Source organism: Sylvia atricapilla, chromosome 1, assembly GCF_009819655.1.
Source record: "Sylvia atricapilla isolate bSylAtr1 chromosome 1, bSylAtr1.pri, whole genome shotgun sequence".
In the NCBI taxonomy this organism is placed as follows: domain Eukaryota; kingdom Metazoa; phylum Chordata; class Aves; order Passeriformes; family Sylviidae; genus Sylvia; species Sylvia atricapilla.
Genome location: NC_089140.1, coordinates 22,909,687 through 22,931,746, shown reverse-complemented (window position 1 = coordinate 22,931,746; position 22,060 = coordinate 22,909,687). Strand labels below are relative to the sequence as shown.

Genomic DNA, 22,060 nt, shown 5'->3' with positions numbered 1-22,060 from the left:
ACCTGTTCATTGTCTTGCTTCTGCTCAACAGCAGCTCCATTGCCACAAGGACCAGCTGTTCTGTCAATGTATTATATGGTGAGTCCTCTATGCGATGTTTCTTCCAGGCCTTTACTTGAGTTTCTGGTCCTGTAACATAAAAAAAATAACAGTTCTTCCTGTTTGAATCATTAGAATGTTCTTACTTGATCACATATTTGGTCTTGGCTGAAGTCCTTGTGTAGAGTTAGAGTTTTTCACAAATTTTATAGCACTTGGGTAGTGGTGAAAGAAATTGCTTGTAACATGGTATTTAAAGATAACTGTAAGAGTCCTGAAAGAAGAGCAGCTAATTTTTAAAATAAACTACTGTTTTACTACTGCCATAACTACTGGCATGACTGAGACCTGGGGTTCTTATATGTGCTAGGGATATAAAATTCTCATTTTAATAAAACAAAACAAAACAAACCCAAACAAACAAACAAACAAAACCACAACAAATTTTCTTCTTTTTCTTTTTTGAAAACAGAAAATTTGAGGAGTGGTTGAAATATATGTAGTGGTTACTTTTTTTGCTTTAATGATGAGGAATACATCAATAGATCCTACATGTGTGTAGAAAATAGAAAAATATCCTTAAAATATATAAAATGAGGTAGAGAACAGTGCTTTAAAGGGAGGTTTTCTACCCATAAAAGAAAAAGTAGTTTTCCCTGACACTTCCACTGTGGAACAGACCAGGGGAAAAACAAACTGGAGAGCACTGCCATATTATGTAGTGAACTAGAGGAAATGTTAACCACACAGGTCTGAAAGTGTTGGTATCTTGAGCTCTAATACAAACCCCCCATATTTCTATATGAAAAGTTTGAAAATTTACATGACATCCCCATAGATGCATTCACGGTAGTTTAATACACGCAGTGAAGTATTATATGCTAACAATAGATTTGGCCCCAAAAATGTTGGAATTATAGTTGCCATAACGTTGGAAAGTTTAGTTAGAGAATAAAAGCACTGGAAATACCTAATCATTTTTCTGGGAGTACTTTTCATTGTTGAATGTGGTTTAAACCACTGAAATGAAACAGCAAATGTAGCAATAAAATAAATCAGTAATAACATATTTTTAGACATTATTCCATCCTTTTTCTCTGTTTTTATTCTAAAAGAAACAATTTCCTGTAATTTTTCTTTTTTTTTTTCCTCGAGGGTCTAGTTTTTCCATCCCAAGCCTTCCAAAAGGATTGAAGGAGGGACTAAGGAGGATGTCTTTCGGAAAGTCTTCAAACTCCTTTCCATGCCCATAAATCATGGAAAAAAATTTGTTAAGAGATCTGATGACATACATTGTTTTCACAGCAGGAGTCATATCTTTCAGCCAGGCTTGGACTGAAAGAATATAAGAGAGAAAGGAAAAAAAGAGGAAGGCATAGCCTTGGCTTCAGATCATCTATGAACTGCACTTGTTATGGTTGTCCCTCTATCAGGAGACCAGAAATGAGGCAAATGTAAACTTCAGACATGGATCTGGATCTTTCCTGTCTCCTTGGTATTCGTGTCAGCGTTTGCCTGTAGTTGCATTACAGAGAGACGAATCTGCTGTAAAATAGAGACTCCAAATGAAAAATTCCCAGACTCCATGGTGATGTCCTCCTGCATTTGGTTTCCAATTGCAAACCTGAATCCATATTTGACCTTTAAAAGAATTTGGGATAGTCTTTTCTTTAATTTTATTTCTGACTTTTGAGGGTGTGTCACTCCCCATTACAATCACAGCTACAACAGAGCATTTAATCTGATTAGTTTTTATACAGTGAGTTGCATCTTTCATGAAACCATGATGGACGTCATTTGCAATAACAAGGGGAAGGCTGGCTTGTTTTTCAAGTATTCCTCAAATAATCCCCAAATGTAATACAATATAAAGATTTGTTTTCTATCTCATTAACTGTATGAATCCCAAGACCATTAACAAAGTCCCCAAAAAGTGTTTCAGAAAGAATTTTCACAAAATGACAGAGATACATTGAAGACTTTAGAAACAAGAAACAAGTATTTGGCCTGCATAAATCTTTTGAAGTTTCTCATCACCATCATCATTATTATTATTATTACCTCAGTGAAGTCAGCATACCAAAGCAGCAATAAATGTTAATAATCGTTTCTACACTCCACTGAGTGTTTTAAGACTGTAGATCACCAGTGATGGATAAAGATCTAGAGGTCTGGACATGAGGTTGTTCGTACAAGCAACTTGTGGCTCATATCTCTATCTGTTTTTTTCTGAGACTGGAATAAGACTAAAGAGGAGGCTTATCTCCGTGGGGAGACAGAGAGGTGTCTGTGCATTCAGAATAGAGCAGCTTGGTTAAAAAATGACACTGATATCTGAATAATTTCTGGGATTCATCTCTGCAAAATTAAAAGCAGCGTTCATTTTCCATATTTTCATTTTAGAGCAATTCTGTGCCAAATCTGCCTTAATCACTTAAGCTGAGCAATGTTTTGATGGCATATGAGAACCATCATGAAACATAAGTTCTTTCCACTTTATTCATCCTCTCTCAATTCTCCAAGTCCTTCTCTGCATTCAGTTGCCTTGAAAACAATACTTGTCTTCAGCAGCATCTTTCAGCTCCAGCACTACCCCTCTTGCCATCCTGGATGTCTACTGCCATTTCATTTTTGCCTCTTCTCAATGACTTCCCTGCCATATGCTGCTGAGCTCTACCCAAAACTCAGGGGAGTTGGACTTAATTTTAGACAGAGGCCAGAGTGGTTAATTTTAAATTCAGATCCAAATCTGCAGTTTCCTGTGTCTTTGGCCTTTTTGATACAGCTTTCCAGCTTTGGCACTCCCATGCTTATTTCATACTGACATTCCCCAGTGTGTGGGAGTGCTGTTGTTTGGGTCAGAGAACTGGAATTCCGGAGTCAGGAACTCATATTCTCCTAAATTACTCCCTTCATGGCCTTTACGACTTGCTGTTAACTTGTTTATTTCAATGACACTGACATAGGGTGTTTCTCTTTTTTCATGCCAACTTGACACACAGTTGACATAATTTTTGGAAGCTTTGTTTATCTAATTTAGAAAGCAATATCACTTTGAAGCTATGAAAATTGGAAGTTTCTTAGTTTAACCACTGTGAAACTGAAGCACATTAATTCAAGAAAAACTTTAGAAAATAGGTGCTAATGCATTCAAATTATCCATCATCTACCTAAACAAAAGACATATTTACTAATCTCACAGAATGGAGTTTGGTTGCTTTTTCTTGCAGCCCCAGCTGCTTTCTCAACCTTCTTATCTTCCTGGCATCCAGATGCTCTATTCTTCCCATCACCAGGAGGGTTGTCAAAGGTCACAGCCTGCGGATCACTGAACTAGATTAGCTTTGCAAATTACTATAGCCCTCAACCCTCCCATCCAAGATAACAGCAAAATGGTCCTAACTTAGTTAATGATTTTTTTCACCAGATTATTACTATCTCCAAAAGTGCAGTTATCACTTCTTTTCGTGCACTTACCACGTCCTTCAAATTTTGCAAAGCACTGCATGCTATTTTACAGTAGCTCAGGAGTAAGCCTGCATTAGACACAGCATGTTCTCCACTTGTTTGACTTAAGCAAAGACCTTCATCAGAATTATTTTCCTTGCTTATAGCATGAACTATTGATTCAAACCATCACCGTAGAGAAATACTAACATTCTCTCAGACTGTGCTGGAATTTGGCTCTCAAAATGTACTGGAAAGGCAGAGATAAAATTTATATTCAAGACAATCGCTGTGCTACACATTAAGCCAAGAATCTGAGTTTTCCTTTCAGAAGCTCCCAGAGGTGTTTTTGCCAAATCTCACTGTTAAACCAGGACACACGATTTTTGGGTTTTAATTTTAATTCTCTTGTGGGTTTGCATTCTTTTCCAGATCTAATTTACATTTTATTCTACACATGCCTTCTTAAGAGATTGAAGTATTCATATGCTGTACAAATTTAGGTTTCCACACCCATTCCTATTTTTTTGGTTTTACAAGGCACATCATAACATGTGAAATCAGTTTTTCACAGAGCCAATAGTAACAGAGGCACATATTTCGGCAGATTAATAATTCTCTTTACTGTAGATCTCATGAATTCTTCTCCTCCCTTTTCCTTCTGCCCTTATGATTTTAAAGTCCACCCAGTGATTTCAGTAATCAAGTGACATTTATACAATTATATGCTTCAAAGACATTTTTAAGGATAAAATTAAACAAACAAACAAATAAAAAAAGATGAATTTGCCACATGAACAATTTCCTCTTTAATAACTACCACAGCCATTACAAAAACCCACAAAACTTTCTAATTTAAAGCGGAAAACATGTTTTCTAACTTGGTGGTATCCACCACCACAAAAAACAAGAGTAGGAACCAGAAGTGGTGCATGACCAGTCATCTCCCACAAAAGAGTGTTCTTTTGGGAACACAGTTGGTTTGGGTTTCCTGTCCCTAACTTTAGCATTCTGAATCTGAATTAGTCACATAGGATTTCTCAGCAGGCAACCTCTCATTTTGAATAGATGAGTATAGATCAGCCTCTGGAACTGGCTGTCTTTCCAAAGATCTCAGAGGGACCTACATGACTGACTTAGAATAGATGTCCCCATGTTTCCCTAATGATAGAGCTATATAATTACCATGTATGTAATACACATCTATTTGTGCATGCGTTTTGCTGTACACATACATAAATATACACATAAAAATCCATGCAAATAAATATGAATTTTTTTACATATTATAAACAAATTTCACAATCTAGATATAGCAAAGCTGGAATAATGGAATATAAACACACCAAACTTTAAATTATCTAAATTGCTGTGTCTCTTAAATTGAAAACAAAGATGCATTTGTTTGTTGCTTGCCATTCAACCCAATCTGGCCCGGTCAAAATTATTTACTACCAAAGGTCACCATGCCCATACAACAATACAAACATGCCCAGGTAGCAATTTAACAATAGCAGAACAAAGCTAAAGCAGTGCTGTGGCCAGGGAGAAGCAGCACATATCCTGCAAGCCAACCCAGGAAGCAGAAATTAAAAATGTTGAAGCCAGTGATGGTATGTGAGACCTTACGTACAATTACCGAACAAGTTCACAGCTTTTATCAGCATTCTGCTTTGTAAATCAAAAAACCATGAGTGGAAACAATGAAGTGCTCCTCCACCTAGTTCTTTAAAGGAATCTAAGCAGAGAAACCCACAAACTATCAACAAAATGTACAATTTTTTCTAACCCTCCCCTGAATTCCCTTAACAATACTGACTTGAAAAATGATGGAGAAAATCTTCAGTTAAATGTTTTAGTGATTTATTGTACCAAGAAACAATACCCTTATCGTGATGCATTATAGAGCAGCTATGGAGTAGACAATGTGATCTGATACATACATATGATGCCATATGGTGTGATTATTGACCTATCCATGTGAAATATGGATTGTGCAAAAGATTCAGAGCTGGTACAGATAAGGCTTGGAGCTTAAGCAGAGCTGATAGGACAGTATGGCACGTTTTTTTTTTTTCCTGGCACTGAACACAGATGGTAGGTCTTTTTACAGGCTACCAGCCTCAGGAATTCCTCCTTCATGCTGTTTTTATTTTGGTGTGTTTTCAAAGGGTATATTTCTTCTTTGGTACCATAAGGACAAGAAAATAACAGTCTGAGGCTGCTGTTATTTCAGTTTCTAAAGAACAAACAAAATGACATATATAGATGAAAATGCTATTCCATTTTATTTTTCAAATACTTGGAAATGCAGATAATGACCTTGCTTGGCTTTTATTAGTGCAACAGCCATTTCATTGCAGTGAGCAGTGTAATTCCACAGAGGCTGAACCTCCTCTTATGAATGAAACATACTGATATGCAGAGTTGTATTTTTTATCACATCACCATACTCTTATTTTATTTTGATTTTTATGACGTTCTAGCAGCACTTGGTGCTAGTACATGAGTGTGCATTTGTCCTTACACTTTTCTGGTCCTGCTTTTTCAGCATTCCTGCAGGCTGTCCCATGAGAGGCATAGTCAGGAAGGTGGGCAACACACACCTTCCCATGGTAATGCTCATCAGTGCTCGGCTGGACCAAAAATGGTTAACGTGGATGACGTGCAACTCCTTCATTTTAGGAGATTTTTGTTTGAATTATAAAACTTTGCCTATTTCAGATTAAAAATGCAGCACAAAAAAATGGCTGCCTTTTTTGTTCATTTGTATTTCAACACTCTATAGGATATGGATCAACAAAGATTAATGTTATAAACAAAAAATCAGAAGAGTCATAATAGATATCTAGAAAAATAAATAGCAATGTTCCTCTTACAGAGCTGCCATCCACATTAGCTAATAAAACACTGTCAGAAACTCCTATGTCGCAAAGACAGCATCCTTTCTGAATCATTATTGCCATGTACTACTTATAATTTCTTTAAAAGGTGGGGAGCTGGAAGAGAAAAGAAATCCTGGCAGAAGCACAAGGATTTCTTAGATGGAGTCCACCCACTGAGATGTTTATGGAAGCAGCTGTAAGCAGAAAAATTATTCAAGTGGGATCTGAAAATGATTCTCAGAAGGAGTGAAACAACATAAACACTCAGCTCATTTCCACCTTTGCACTGTATTTAAAATACAAGAATAAATGCTACACTATGACCAAACAGAAAGTGTGTTGGGAAACCCTCAGTATTTCTCATCAATCTATTTTGGAAGGCATTTTTGGTATTAGGAACACTGATAAAGTTATTAAAAAGGCACTTCCTTTTATCATTAAAGTAATTTACCTGCCACTGCAGACAACCATATTGTTACACTTCATTAATACAGTTATCAAAAAGTAGCTTCAAACTGTGGTTTTAGGCTCCAGTAACTTCCTAGAAGTCCAGCTGAGACTCTTGCTCCTTTCATTGCCAGACCTTCTTGTGTCCAATGTGATTGTCTTCACATGGTTTATATCCTTGTGCCATAGTGCCCTTCAGAAGAAACGTTCTTTCACTCCTGGACACATGCTTAGAGAAATAAATGGTGCCTTCTCCAAGACTTTCCTTTGCAACATAAAACTGGCAAAGTATTTTTTAATTCTGTCATGTGATGGAGTTTCTGTTCTCTGAGTATTGTCCTAGTCTTTGCTTTCACCTATTCCTGTCTGAGTTCACCTTTTGGTGCTAGATCTAATTGAGACTGCTCTAACTGTTCCCGTGTAATCAATAGGTCTTTAAATGACAAAATATACCATAAATGTTAATACTTAAAAAAAGAAACCCAAAAAATGACCCAGGAGAAGCACAAGCGATATTTCTACTTTTTGAAATTCAGATTCATGGGTCACCAAACATTTAAACCTCATTTAACAACAAAATAACTTTCTCATTTTTCAGCCAAAGGACATGACTGATCTCAGCATGCAGCTAAGCATATCAGTTTCTTAATGGTATTAAAGAGAAGAAAATTTGGTAGGGATCGGACTTGTGGGAGTCATTATACCAGGCTGAGAAACTGCATATTAGCTTTAATAATACTATGATCAATCAATAATAAAAGAAAAAAAAATTATTTATATTTTTTGCACTCTCAAGTCCCTGAAGCCTTTAGACAAAGAAAGAAATCTGTGTCCCTGCCCATCCTGTTCTCCACAGACACAGGAGGAGTCCAGGATCCCTGCCAGTCCTGTCCTACTCTTCCTTTCTGGTTTTATAAAACACTTTATGTACATAAATTTTTGCCTAACCTTTTGTATTGTGCTATATTTTTATTTTTTTTTTTGTAGAAAATACCTACCCTGGAGTTGGAAGAGAAAGCTGCGAGACGGTTCAATATTTATCCCCGTTCAAATGTGACTGTCTGCTCTGGAGGATGCCAGGTGCTTCAAACACTGCCAAACATATGGCAGGGCTGCGGCGCAGCCGCCTTCCACGGGGAGCTGAGCTAATGGCCCCACATGCATTTCATTTAAAAATATGGACAACTATTCAGTCAAAATGAATTTTGTCATCTTGGTCAGAACCACATTCAGTCTGTGTTGAGAGACTTGAAAGGACGCTCCGCTGCCCATATTTTATAACAATGACTCATTCAGCCGCTATAATCCCAGTCAGATACAGTACAATGCTATTCCTTGCCTGTTTCTTTTCTTTCAGCTGTAACTTTTCCTCTGCTATGCACAAAACTCAGTGGTTGTCAAGAAGGTCTTGTTAGCACCTGCTTTAGGGGCTAGCTACTTACATCCAAGGCTTTGCACTTTCATACTCTTTTTCCCCTCTAACTCTGACCCTTTTTTCAGAGTATGAAAACATATCTTTACCTTGGAGCTAAAGGACAGGAAAGCAGCTATGGTTACAGATCTGTATGATACAACCTTTTTCCTGATTTGTCTGATGAAAAATGTATAAGCAAGTAGAAAACATTATTATCCCAAAGCAATTCATATACAAAAGCATAACAACTGTATCAAACCCAGCAGAGGCAGCAGATAACTCAGCTGTAATATTTTTTGTTTAAAAGGGATTTTCCTTCTATCATGGCTTCCTAGACCGGTTCCAATGCTCATTAAAAGAATTGGTTCAAAAAAAGCCTTATGAAATCCTGCACCAAGCAAACAGTGAACCTCCTCCCTAAAAAAATCCAGAAAAAATAATTGGCAGAAATAAGCACGTAAATTAATCTGTGGGGCTCATTAGAAAGATATGCTTCATTTCAGGAATGAGACTAACTTAGAAATTAAAGGCATGAAGCAATTTTGGAGGTAATGATCAAATTAAATGAACATCATCTTTTGTAAAATAAAAACATCATAATTAAATAATCAAACATCCAGTGCCAGGCTGCATTCATATCAGGATATAAAATTTACCCTAATTTAGCAAGAAGGGGAAAAAAGGGGGGGGAGGGGAGGAAATAATAATTTTGTGTTGCCCACAAAGAAATAAATCTATATGTAAAAATATGTTACCTCCCTATCCTCTTGCCCATGCTGGGTAGGTGAGCTCCAGACATTACATGCTGGGCTCCGTGTGGGATCACCCAGCTGAGCTGTGGACCCACCTCTCCCTGCCCAGCAAAAACCATCACTTTTCTGGTGACATTTCTTCTAACTCTTGGTCTCAGTGGGTCTGAACCTGATGTGACAGCCACCCTTGCCACAGCCTGCCCAAACCTGCAGAGCAAAGCTATGAGGAGGCTCTGGCTTGGGGTCACGGGGGTGCCCAGAAGCCGAGTCTGGACTTCTTTAAATGGCTCTCCATTTGATTCTTGTTAGGGTGGAGGGGGCTGAACGAGGAGCTCAGGGTAGATAATTCTAGCTAAATAATCAGCAGGCTGAAGTGGCTAGACCACAGGTATTTGGAGACTGTAAACTTGGTGTATGCACTGACTGACTAAAATAGCTTCTCAACAGCTGTAAGTTATTATATAGATGCTGGGCTCTTACATCCTTTATTAACAGCAACTGAGAAAACGGCTCAAATTTGGTTTTGTCTTATGCACAGCATTATGAAAATATAATGAAAAGATTATTGTTACAGCATTTCTAAAGACGTCATAAAAATGCAAGCTAATTAAACTGCTTATTAAAAGTCCTAATTATTGCTTATTAAAAGTCTTAGTTTTTTAACTCTATGAACTATTTTAGGCAGGTCCAACAGCATGAAATATTTGCATTTACCTATATATGCATAATTCTTACTTGCAACCAAAGTGAAACATTTGGATTATCATTATTACACTTATGGCCAGTGAATGTGACTATTTCTCAGCTTGCATGTGTTTTCAGGGAAGATATCCTCCTGATTAAGGAGCGAAGGTCACTTGTGAAAAGGTCAGCCAACATCTTGTTCTGATTCAAAAGTGGGGAGAGACAAGCTCCTGTGTATCACATCCGACTGCGTCCATTGTGTGTGTGAATGGGAACAGCTGGACATTGTAGGAATCATCCTTATGGGCACAGGCTACGACTTAGCAGTGAGCAGCCTCTAAGGTGTGAGTATGTGTACCTTCATAGAAGCAGATCACTGAATAAAACAGCTGACAGTCTTTTTTATGCAATTAAACCAGCCAGGTGTGGGCTCCCACTTGGGAACGTAACATGTTTTGAAACAAACTCGATGAAGGAAAGAAAATTCTGCTAAGGGCAAGAGAGTTGTACAAGGATGTGTGTCTGCCCCGTATAATGAATGAAAGAAAGATTTTCTTCTGCTTATGAGTATAACAAATAAAATGCAAAACAGACTCATAGGTTATGGGAACATATTTTCAAATTGATAAGTAGAGACAAGTTGAACTCCTGACCAGCCAAGAGATGCAAAAACTCTCATCAGTTGCAAAATGGAGTCTTACAGCTTTTTGAACGGGACTGAGTGGTAGGCTAAGGAGAAGTTTAAACTTGTGATGAGTCCTTTTGTCCTTTGTCTTTAAAAGAAGGAGGCATTTGTTCATTGTGTTCATTTGCACCCCAGCTACGTAATCTCATGCCTCACATTTTTCTTGGCCTTTATAAAGACCTTTCATTTCCTTTCTTCCCACCAACTTCACTGCTGTGATTTTCTTGGCTCCCATCGGAAGTATCAGAGATAGATCTCAACCAGAGACAAGACAGGATACATTGGCGATTCTACTGAAATATAAACATCTCAAGTGTCTTTGAGGTGTACCCTGAAGGTTATACCTGCCACTTGACAGATCGGGAGCAGCAAAGGAATTTTCCCCAAAATCAGATTAGTGAGGATGATCAAATTATCTACCTTTATCTGTAGGATAATGTGGTAGAATTGCTAGGATCGTCTGACAAATAACTAACATCGTAACTGCTAATGAAAACTGATATCAGCAGTGAAAAACCTTGATCCCCTCAGCTGTCTTTGTGATGTGTAACAGTGCATTCAGAATTTTGCTACAGATCTGCAAGCTGTCACAGGGAACTGGCAAGTTTTTTGTGGCTCCTTTGTGGCTGAGCATCTATTAAATGGTCAAATGCAGTAACAAGTATCTGGGCTTAGTGATCTAAACAGTCTTTTTCTGTTCATATTCACATAGTAATTTTACTTTTTGCATATACTAGGCCTGCTATGCAAAAGAGAGAAAGGTAACTGATGTCCCACTGTAAGGGCATTGTGAAGTGGCAGATTTTCAGCATCAGTTTCCAGATGAATGGCCTGGTGGTTTCACTGGAATCTGAGGTCATGAGCGTGTGTGTAACACTACTAGGACAGATCTGCTGAATTACCAATAACAAGCCATTCTCTTGCTCCAATGCTGTAAAATTCCTATGTATTTGTTTCACAAAAGCTTCTATTTCAATATGTCTTAAATATCTTATTAAAAGAATTATTCTGCCATTATAATTTAAGCCAGTGTGTTATGAATATGACATTTGACAGCCTATGGCTGAAAATTCCAGCTGCCTTTCTGGATTAAGAGCATAAAGTTTTACAGCCATTTGTGGCAGGCCACTAGGGTCGGCAAAAGGGAGCCTGAATTTTCTATGCAGATCAGGAAAGCTGCTGATGAATTGTTATTCTTCCCCTTAGTGGGGATCCCAAGAGACCAAATGATCTGAATCATCATCTCATCACTAGTGGATCAGTCTCTCAGGGGAAAAGTCAAAATTAAGACAGGGCAAGGAGTACAGGCAAAGAGTTGAGCATGCTTTGAAGTCCTCCGCCCAGTGTGGAAACACAAAATGCAGGTATGAGGGGCTGGTTAAAGGGCTGTCCTTATTCCCCTCCAGAGAATTCCTCATGTAAGTCTTCTCCTCAGAGGAAGACATTTTGTTAAGTGGTCTGGATGAAAAAGCTGAAGGATGGTGCTTGGCTTCTTTGGAACTGACTGTGGAGAAGGCAGACAGACAAGTACCAAGGCAATCAGTCACTGGCTGCTGCCCAGAGGTTGCTGCCCTCCATGCAAACATCTTCTACCTTTGAGGTCATGACACAGCAGGGTACTCAGAGCTTATCTGTGATAAGCCAGGAGAAAAACAAGAGTGAGAAAGCCAGGGAAGGAATATCTTACCCAGGTGGCAGAGAGCAAATTCACAACCCTAATATTTGCTAGTGATAGCTCTGGGCTTCAAAGACCCCTAGATATGATAGAGGACTTCATTTTGCTGTGTGAACTCCAAACAGAGAGACTTGCAATGCCAAAGTTTTCCTGAGTAGTAATTTAATCTGAGTAATTTCCTCTGAGCAATTTAAACTTTATTCTCAACAAATCAGACTAGTAAAATAAGAATAATCCAGAAAGTACAGAGCTAATTTCATTTATTTATTTTGAAATTATGCCAGAAGATCTGTTTAGGACTTTGGGCATCTTACAATCAGGTGTGGATGAGAGTGCCATTATACCAGCCGACCATGGAATATATTAAACACTGTTTAAATAGTTAAAGGTACTCAAGACTTCTGAGTTTAAAAAATGACAGTTTGTGATGAGGACTGAAAAAACAGAGATCAGGAAATGTAACTCTTCCTCTAAACACTCAAATAGCTTTCTTCTCTTGAGAAGCTGCCAGTGAAGCCATCCTAAGTGGTTTTAAAATCATTTTGAGAAACACAACTGCAATGCATTAGAATGGATGTTAGACATCACATATCATTCAACTCCAAAAAGGACAACTTTTGTTCAGTTGTGATGAATATTTTAGCTAAAATGCACCAAAAGGCACAGAAGTCCTGCTCCTTTTTTTCAACTGTTTTCTGGCAAAGACCAGGTGAAACATGAAATCCAGGCAAGAAATGGATGGGGACAGCAAAGAAGCAATAGGAAAGGCAGGAAGCAGTGGATGTCATACATGAAGCATGTGCTCCTCTATTTCTTCTTAAGAGAAGGAAAAGGTATTTCAGCCACTTCATCCTACCCTGACTTCTAGGCTGATTGTAAGGTAGCATGATTCAAATATTTTCTAGGGATGTGTGGATGTCAATCCTGAGCTTGTGACTTCTGGTACCATTTTCTTCTCAAGCAGCTCTTCCCAGCTGGTGAAGCAAGTATTAAGCTGGGATGTGCCAGCCCTTGGCTGCTGAGGATGCCAAGGGCCAGGCAGTGTCCAAGCACCAAACTTCACCTTGTCCAAGAGGCTCCCTGAAGCCTTCTCATCTCACATGGAAAAATCCTCACTCACAGCACCTGCAACTGGGGGTTTATTTACAAAATAGCTTTCATTACATTTTGATAAAAATTCAATGTTGGCAGGAACCACTTTTCTCACTCCCAAGACTTCCTTTTCTATTTCATAAAGTATGTCAACAGCACACAGTTAATTACAGCACTTTTTCTAAGGCTAGGGATGAAGTGAGGAATGCAGAAGTAGCCATGGGAATTCAGGGAAGCAATATTAATTGAAGCATCCCAATTGTAACCACAGAAGAGACAAGGAGAGGTCCAACCCCCAGATCCAAAGCCAGGCTGCTGGTGTTAACCCCATTGTGTCAGATGTTTGTCTGGTCAGTCCTTAGGAGGTTTGGTTATGGAGATCCCAGTCTGCTTCGGCAACCTTGTTCCTGAGTTTACTTACGTCTGATGGTGAGAAACAGTCACTTCAGTGCCTGGCACTGAATGTATTCTAGAGTTTAACATCTTCCTTTTGAAAAACTAGAAGTTATAAACAACTAAACAATCTGCTCTCTAATAATGTGTGTTTAAAGGAAGATGAGATTCACATCCTTTTAACTGTTCCTTGCTTTTTTTTTTTTCCTTCTGTCACTCTCCTCTAATAAAGCAGGAGGTGTGCTACGAACAGCAAACCAAAAGCAAACACCAAGCAGAGCCTCTGACTGGATGCTTTCTCTGACGAATGGTTTTAAACACCATTTAAATTGCACTTTCCCAGGAAGTGCAATTTTACCAAGCACATTTTAAATCAAAGGAATATGGACCCCTCAGCAGTGAAGTGGTTGATTGGTCAGGCAGATAACAGTGGGAATGTAATTTCTATCAGTAAGGCTGATTCAATTTTTTCTGTTCTTGAAGATTTTGATGGATTATGTGAGATCAGGTAAAGCAAACGTACACACCATTACATTAATGGAGTAAGATGTTCTTTGGCAGCCTATCCCTAAGTACATTTACAGGACTACTAGGGTGCTAGTAGTGTTGTCCCAGTCTACAGAATTCATGATGACAGTAAAATGGAGATATCATAAACTGTTGAAGAAGTGTTGCTTGAGTGGAGCACACCACTGTGCAAGGACATGACTGCTTTATATTTACTCTAATACTTATACTAAGAGGAAATTAGATAGTCAACATTTTGCTGAAGACACTGTGTTTGCTGATTTAGGAAAATGTATCTCCCTTCCAGGAAAGGATGCATTGCTACATTCACTGATCTTGAATCAGATGCAGAGGTATAAGGAAAGTACAGATGTGACTGAGGGAGAGCTTGTTACTTTCCAAACAAAACAAAATCCAACAAGAGAGGTTTCTGCCTTTTGCAGCCAGAAAGGAGCCTGCAGAAATTATAACAAGGCATTGCTGTGACTCATTGCATCAATAATCATTTCCCATGATATCTGAACTGCTTGCTGGTTATATCTATTTCCTCTTGTCTTATATTTAGTTCATGAGAAGTCTGTGAGTGAAACCATTTTCTCTGTTTGAACAGGAGATATCAAGTTCTGAGTGGGCTAATTGCTACTTTAATATAAAATAACAGACACTAACAATCACCATTTAATGACTGAATATTGGGAATGGGAGGGCATACTGTTCCCTCTGGTAGAAACTGATGTTACAGCAATACTGGGTAATCAACATCTACTGCTGAAAGGACCAGAAAAGGCTATGTCCTGTATTTATACTGGTTGGGGTGCTCTCCTGTTTATCTGTGAAGACAGGCTTGCAGACTCTTGACATATCATTTGGAGATAACTGGATCAGTTCTTCCCAGCGGATGTAAAGCAATGAAGGCTCTGATGAGAGACAAAGGGAGAAGGATTTGTTCACTGAATAACGTAAGTTCCAAATTAAACGCAAGAAAATATAAAGCTTAAAGAAGGGCTTGAGGAAGGAAGGGGGTAGAAAAGCAAAGATAAAGGAAAATAAAGGGATACTGTAGAAGAAGCATAGCTGTGTATTGGAGTGCATGTTGTTGGGCATGGAAATGAGAGGAGATGTTGTCATTCTGCTTTCTGTGCACTGAATCTTTAAATGTAGATGAATGTCTTTCCTTGCTGTGGAGGCAGCTCCAAGGCAGCTGCTGTCTTGTGTTTCAGTGCAGATGCAGAATAGTATCAGAGCAAGATGGTTTCCTCCTCTTTGCTGACCAGTAACTTCTTTTTTAAATTATTTGATTTTCATTTTCTGTTTTGTTGTTTGTTTTTTTATTGTTTAAAGTTCCCTTTCCACAGGAAATTAAAGCAATCTGATCTGGAAGATAAAAGCAATATACTCTGCAAACAGGAAAATTCAGTATTGTGGGAATTGCAGATAATAATGGCAGTGCTGAGCACCTACTGCCAACCAGTTAAATCACCCATGCTGTCCGATGGTACTGGGGTTGTTTTCCCCCACCAGGAACACAGGACCACATGACATGTGGTCTCAATGACATGGACACCCATATTGCAGTGCACCACACACCTCCAGCTTTCTCCTGTCCCTATTTGGATTATTTCCATCACTACCCAGACTCAAAATTCTCAGAATTAAAACATGCCATTAGTAGTCAGTTCAGCACATCAGGCCCTGAAGTGCAGTCAGGATGACTCATAGTGCAGTTTTCTTGTCCAGCTCTTGCATTAAGAGCCATAAATCAGTGGGGTCACAGTCTCAGCTTTTGCCTCATTGTCCCCATAAAATTTCCACTTGCACATCATATGCCTTAACCCACTGTACACATAGATGCCCCATTGTCTTCCTGAAAGTCTCTGCACTTTGAATAATTACATGCAAATGGGGTCACCATGCCACAGACCTTTAACTAGCATTAAACCCCTAAAACATCACTTGCAGTAGAAGATCCTAAGGTTTATTTGCATTCCTCTGTGAATTTATCCCACAGCTAAAATTAATGCATTTTTTAATATGCAATTATAGCCAAAGTGTACACTTTGGTCTGTTAACCTTGTATTGATGGAGGCAGGACAAAGCTCACAGTGCTAAATTCTAACCTGAGTTCAGCCGGTTCTATTCAGTGCAGATGAATGTACAGAGCTGGGCACTAACTTTGACTCAGCCATGAGAAACAGGAAATAGGCTGTAAAAAATACCTGTGAGTATGTATGAATTAAACATATGAATTATTATGGTGGTGTAAGTCTAACCATCAAGAAAATGACAGCCTATGGAAATTGTAACTTGCAGCCCCCTTCTTTCCCATCAGTGACACGAACTGTTTTGTAAACACTGTCTGACCACTCACTACATTGACTGCCTGTAGAGATCCTCTTCAGACTGATGCTCCCATTAAATGGCTTAAAAAGTTTGTCAAGGCAAGGAATGTACTTGACTGCTGAATTACTTTGGCATGAAGGATCTCTCTGTAACAAGGAATAATGTCTTTTATGTAAGACAGAGATCTTTCCAGGAAGCTGAGTCAAGGCTGTGGACAGCATTTGAACAGTTCTGTGTGTTTGACAAGCTCCCTAATCCACTTTCATTAGAAAAAAAGAAAAAATGAAAAAATGAAAAAATGAAATATAGTCTCTAGCTTTCCAGAAAAATCCATGTACAGGAAGAGAAAGGAAAACTGGAAATAACACCTGAGTCTTGTTACCTTCTCTCCCCTCAGAACAATTCTATTGAAAGCATTCAGCTACAGTGGTGTGTAGTGTATAAAAGCTTGAATAGAATTTAAAAGAGTATCTATTGGTGAATGGCACATAAAATAAAAGAAAATGCATGCCCTTTCAGCCTCTAGGTCACCAGGTCGAGTCCAGCTCACACAGCAGTGGTGGAGGTCATTGTCATTTGAGGGCTTCATGGTCAATATGACATTGGCCTCTGAGCCATGACCTGCAACATTAGAACTCTTGTTCCTCACCAGGACATGAAGACATGACATTGCTTCTGCAATCCTCCGCTCATTTGCATTCAAATCACATTAATATTTGAGGATAATAATTATCTTGGTAAATGCATGTACATCTTGAATGCTGCACTACCTTCTATATATGAGCATTATTGCTAAACAAAGGCACAGTAAAAATGAATATCACCTAACAATTTCTCTTCATTGGTGCAAAAGTCATGTAGGATGCAAGCTAGTGGAAAATCAGACCATGCCTGTAATAAAAATTCTCAGTCAATTGAAAGAATTCTTGTACATTTACCTTTAAATAAAAAACATGCCTGCCCTCTTTCTACATTATCAAGAAAATTCTTCTCCAACAGAACTAGAAGAGTATGGACATATAATGCCCTCTCTTGAGTGGAACAATCTTAATGTACTTACTTATTTTTGCTTGGTAAAAATCCTACCCAAGGAGTTTTATACCATGGAGTATTTTAATAAGGACTATGAATATATGTGAAGAAGGATTTTTTTTTTTTTCCCACAAGTGAGAGACCAAGTGAACAAAGGCTATACTGTTCTTTTTAAAATTAAAATTGTCCTCAACTACCTGCAATCAGGAATACTATTGTAATACCGGGATGAATCAATCCATCTTCCCTCTGACAATGACCTTTTCTGCAGTGTTTTATGCTGCAAAATTTTAGCAGCACTCACTTGATAGACACTTTGCCTTACAACAGTTTCTTGGCACTGATTTCCATCCTCCTAGCCCCATATTTTGAAATATGTTTAGTAATTTATTCTTGAATCCATCTGTGTCAGTGCTTAAATATGGATTTTAATTGTGAGTAAAAAGCATTATGGTTACAGTTAACTTTAAATTTTCCCAGTGCAACTACATTTTATCTACAGGAGGCTAGGTGTAAGGGAGAAATGGAGGTAAATAATTTCTATTTAAGAAAGCTTCATTTTGCAAACAGTGGAATTCACACAGTTTAAAATGAAGGCTTGAAAGCTGGAGTATACAAACTTGAAGACTGAACCCAAATCCCCTTGCAGGATCCATCAGGTACTTCAGCACACCCATCAGTTTTGCCACCAGTCAGTTTGGATATTTATGGGATCCTAAACTACACTGCAGAAACAGCCAAGAGAAGTCAGAATTCTGGCCCTGTGAGGAGGTCAAAAGCTATGCTGCCTACATTCCACAGTAGACAAAGCACCAAGTGCCTGGCAAGAAATTCTGCATCCTTTCAACCACCCTGGAGCTGATATTGTGATGCTCCAGTGGGATAAATCCAACAGGAATCTGATCAGCAACATGAGTAAGGGCTCCACAATTCTGCCCTATATTTTTGTTTCTGGAAGTAATTTTTTTTTAATCTGTTTGTAGATGAGGAAATTAAATGCTGAATTTCACATCCTCCCCCACTCAGATTGCAAGGCTCATCTAATGCACGTTTATGTAGAGTCTGATTCCCCCGCTAAGTGTTTCTATTCTCCACCCAATTTGGCAACTAGTGAACAGTGCACAAAATAAATTTAATTGACTTGTACAGGTATTAAAACAGATTATCATCTACACAGTTTTGAAAAGCAGACACTATGTGTTAGCCAAACAGATGATGCAAACTATAGTGATTTACAAAGGGTTTCAGAGAGTTGGGTATTAGCAGGCAGATCACTTTAGACAGCAAAAGAATTTCACATTTATCCATCAAATAACAAAGAAGATCCAAACTTAATAATGAGACGCTTCATATATCCCAGAATGATTGATTTAAAGCATCAGTGTGGGTATTAGGCATCAAATTTTCATACAAAAGCTCTTGATCTACCTATTCCTGCAAACCATATGCATGATGAAAGGTATCCATTTCCAGTGAAGGCCAGAACTTTCCATCCAGCTACTGACTGCAAATAAATACCTTACCCAGAACCCAGAACTGAGCATATACATGCAGCAACAGCACATCTAGCTGTGCTGAAAATCCATGGCTGCCCACCCTCTGGAGGAAAATATTGACATACTGACATATGGCTGGCAAATATGCAATGCAAATATCACCAAATTGCTGCTTCCAGCTTGCAATTAATAAAGGATAACTCTAGAAGGGCACATTAGCAGTCACTCCCTCTCTTTGAAAGAGAAATAAGAATATTTGCCTCCTTACCTGCTTTGGTGTCCCCCCTCTGCCTCCAGCTGCCTTTGTCCATGGTGTGGTGTGACAGGGGGATGTCAGGATGCCTGTCACCTTGTGCCACCACTCCGACTGAGCTGCAGCAATGGGCAGTGGTGGAGGCCCAGGGATGAGCATAAAGCCATGACATGAATGCAGCAATCTCAGTGCAGCAAGTGATGGCTGTTATTTTACAAGAAATGAAATTGTGGAATGAAAATGAAAAACCTTGCCTGAAGAAAAAGGAAGCAAGCCGTGGAGCTGTCGTGTGAAGAGACGCTTGTTTTTCCAAGGGCACAGGACGCTATTACACAATCAGGGCTATAAAACTTGCAAAGGAAATTGTATCGCACCTTCTTTAATCAAACATCTATGACAGCTGAATTAAAACATTAGTTAATGGATCTAGGTCTGAGATTTGAAATTTGTTTCTCTTTGTTCTATAACCCAGGAGATTGCTGCTTTTTTTAATGCCTCCTCAATGTATGAAATCACTGTAGTGTCCTTTACCCTGCGTCAGGAATTACAAAGGCTGGAAAAATACTTTTCTTGGGTAATAAACTCATAGTTGGACTGAATTTTTCCCTTTCTAAACTAAAAACACAGTCAGACTGTTCTCCTTATCCAGCAATGACTGGTGCACAGCTCTGACCAAAACCCTGTTGTTTCAGGTGATTTTGAAAGATATCTTTTAAGAACAAGGTAAACTCCAAGGAAACACTCTTTTCTGAGTCTGATGTGCTTGCGCAATTACAGACATTGTGGCTTCTAGGCTTTGATCCAGAAAAATGCATAAGTGTCTGACTTCAAGGGGGATTTTCATACACTTAATGTTAGTTGCTTACATACTTTGTTGCACAAAAGTCTGAGCACGAGGTGTTAGCAATAATTATTGTTCTCTGAAAACATGCAAAAAGCATTCAGGAAAGGTTGAGTTTAGTATTCAAGTGTTGAATAATCTAAAAGGTTATGCTGTCATATAATAAAATCAAAAAGCAAAAAAAAAAAAAAGCAAACACTTCCTGGATACACTCTGAAATATATTATTCAATTCTAGAAAGGTACCAGAATTTATTTCATAGTTATAGAATGGATTTTATAGCTACATAGAATTTTCCATCACTGAAAACCTCAAAGGACTTTATAAACCGGGACTGAATTTTATCTCATGGTTATAGGATACATACAGCTGCTGTTTTCAAAACTCTGATCCAATTTCTTACCAGCATCTCTTTGGAACAAATGTCAAGGCACTGCTTTTGCAAAGTATCAGCTGAAGTATCATGTGCAGGTCCAGTGAGGTCCTCTTCCATCCTCTGCCTTAATCTTCCTACCTGTGTATTACTTTCTACATGTTTCCTTCTTAGCTAGTAGAATAAAGAAAAACTGATCAAATTTCAAAGCACAAAATACTGAATGTATGAATAAAAAGAACAAAATGAAGATTGATTGCAGTAAACTCAGACTTTATGCAGAGATGGTAGTGGTATTAATTTTAAAAATCAGTGAAGTAATAATGATTTAAACTTTCGTCAGATAAAAAATATAGTGAAATGAAAGATTTCCACTGAAATTGGAAAAGAGCATATTCATATCTAGTACTTCAATTCTGAAAACAATATCATATAACCTTCAGTGGCTCCAGTTTTAAAGGTGACCTATTCTTGCATTACCATAGAATTTTTAGACAACAGTTATTTCCACAGTAGCCCTGCGTCTGTTGGCAGAGAGTTTTGTACTTTTATCATGGCTAACGTGCAAGTATGGCTTTGTCAGGACAATGTAATTACATCAAACATGGAGCTGGTCCAGCCTTATGACGAGAAAACTACATGACTGAAATGGATGTTTCTTACCTCCTGGGAAATCTAAAACCCACCTAGGTGTTGCTGCAGGTAAATACATCTTAGAGGCTTTTCTGTCTCCTTGTTCACCCACCTATTTGCCATTACTGAAGAACGATGTAATGAGAGAGAATTTAAACTATTTTTTGGACACTGGGCAACACAGACTGGTCTGATCTTGTTTTTCTGAAGTTACTTGGCACTGTGGATCTCTAAATAAATATAAAGTCATTCAGAATCAAACAGGCAAGAAAGAAATGACAAGTGTTTTGACAGTGCTCAAAATACTTTGAGGTATTTTTAGCATATTTCTGAGTCGTATTAGCTTAACCTGTAATAGAATATAAATGAGCCCATATGGCAGAGATGTAATTATGTTCCATGTGAGAAATCCCCGTGGTAGATTTGGGGAAAAAAACCTCACTACATGTGCCTTCTGGAGGGCACGATTTACACATGATTACCTACTCATTTGCATGGAGAGGAATACGAAGTAACACAATGCTAACAACACGGTAATGAAAAGGGCAAGCAAAGACTCCAGATCCCTGGGGGTGCTGATCCCTCTGACTGACATCCAGTTAGGAGCAGGGAATTCGTCCCTTTAGGGAGTACATTTTATGAAGCGATCTTTGATTATGTGGGCACAGTAATCACGAGTCTTAATTATTATTACTGTGAGAGAATGGACTACAAATCTCCAGGGAATGTCTCTGTCACAGATACTTTGCCAGTGAATGCTGAAAATTAGTGTTTTCCCAAGGATCATTTTCATTCCAACCTGATATTTAGCTGAAGTTTCTTTGACTACTAGTCATGAAACATTAAATATAGATTAGAGGCAGAGAGATGTTGAAAGTTAAAATTCACCGGAGGTGCACACCCGTGCACTTGAGAGACAGCCCCAAATGTTGTCCAGATGTTGTAGCAACAAGGCTGAGGGTTCCCAAGCTGCAGCACAGCCACAACAGAGGAGAAAGTGGATGTTTAGCATTCCACTGGCCTTCTGTTTAGTTTACTTGTAGTGTATTAATTTAGCAGAAAGTCCTAACAG

At 38.5% G+C, this 22,060-nt stretch overlaps 1 protein-coding gene across 1 annotated transcript in view; it reads left to right on the top strand.

Annotated features, from left to right (window-relative positions):
* KRIT1 (KRIT1 ankyrin repeat containing) overlaps window positions 1–22,060 on the top strand; it is a 410,476-nt gene that overhangs the window by 388,027 nt on the left and 389 nt on the right. The window lies entirely within an intron of this gene.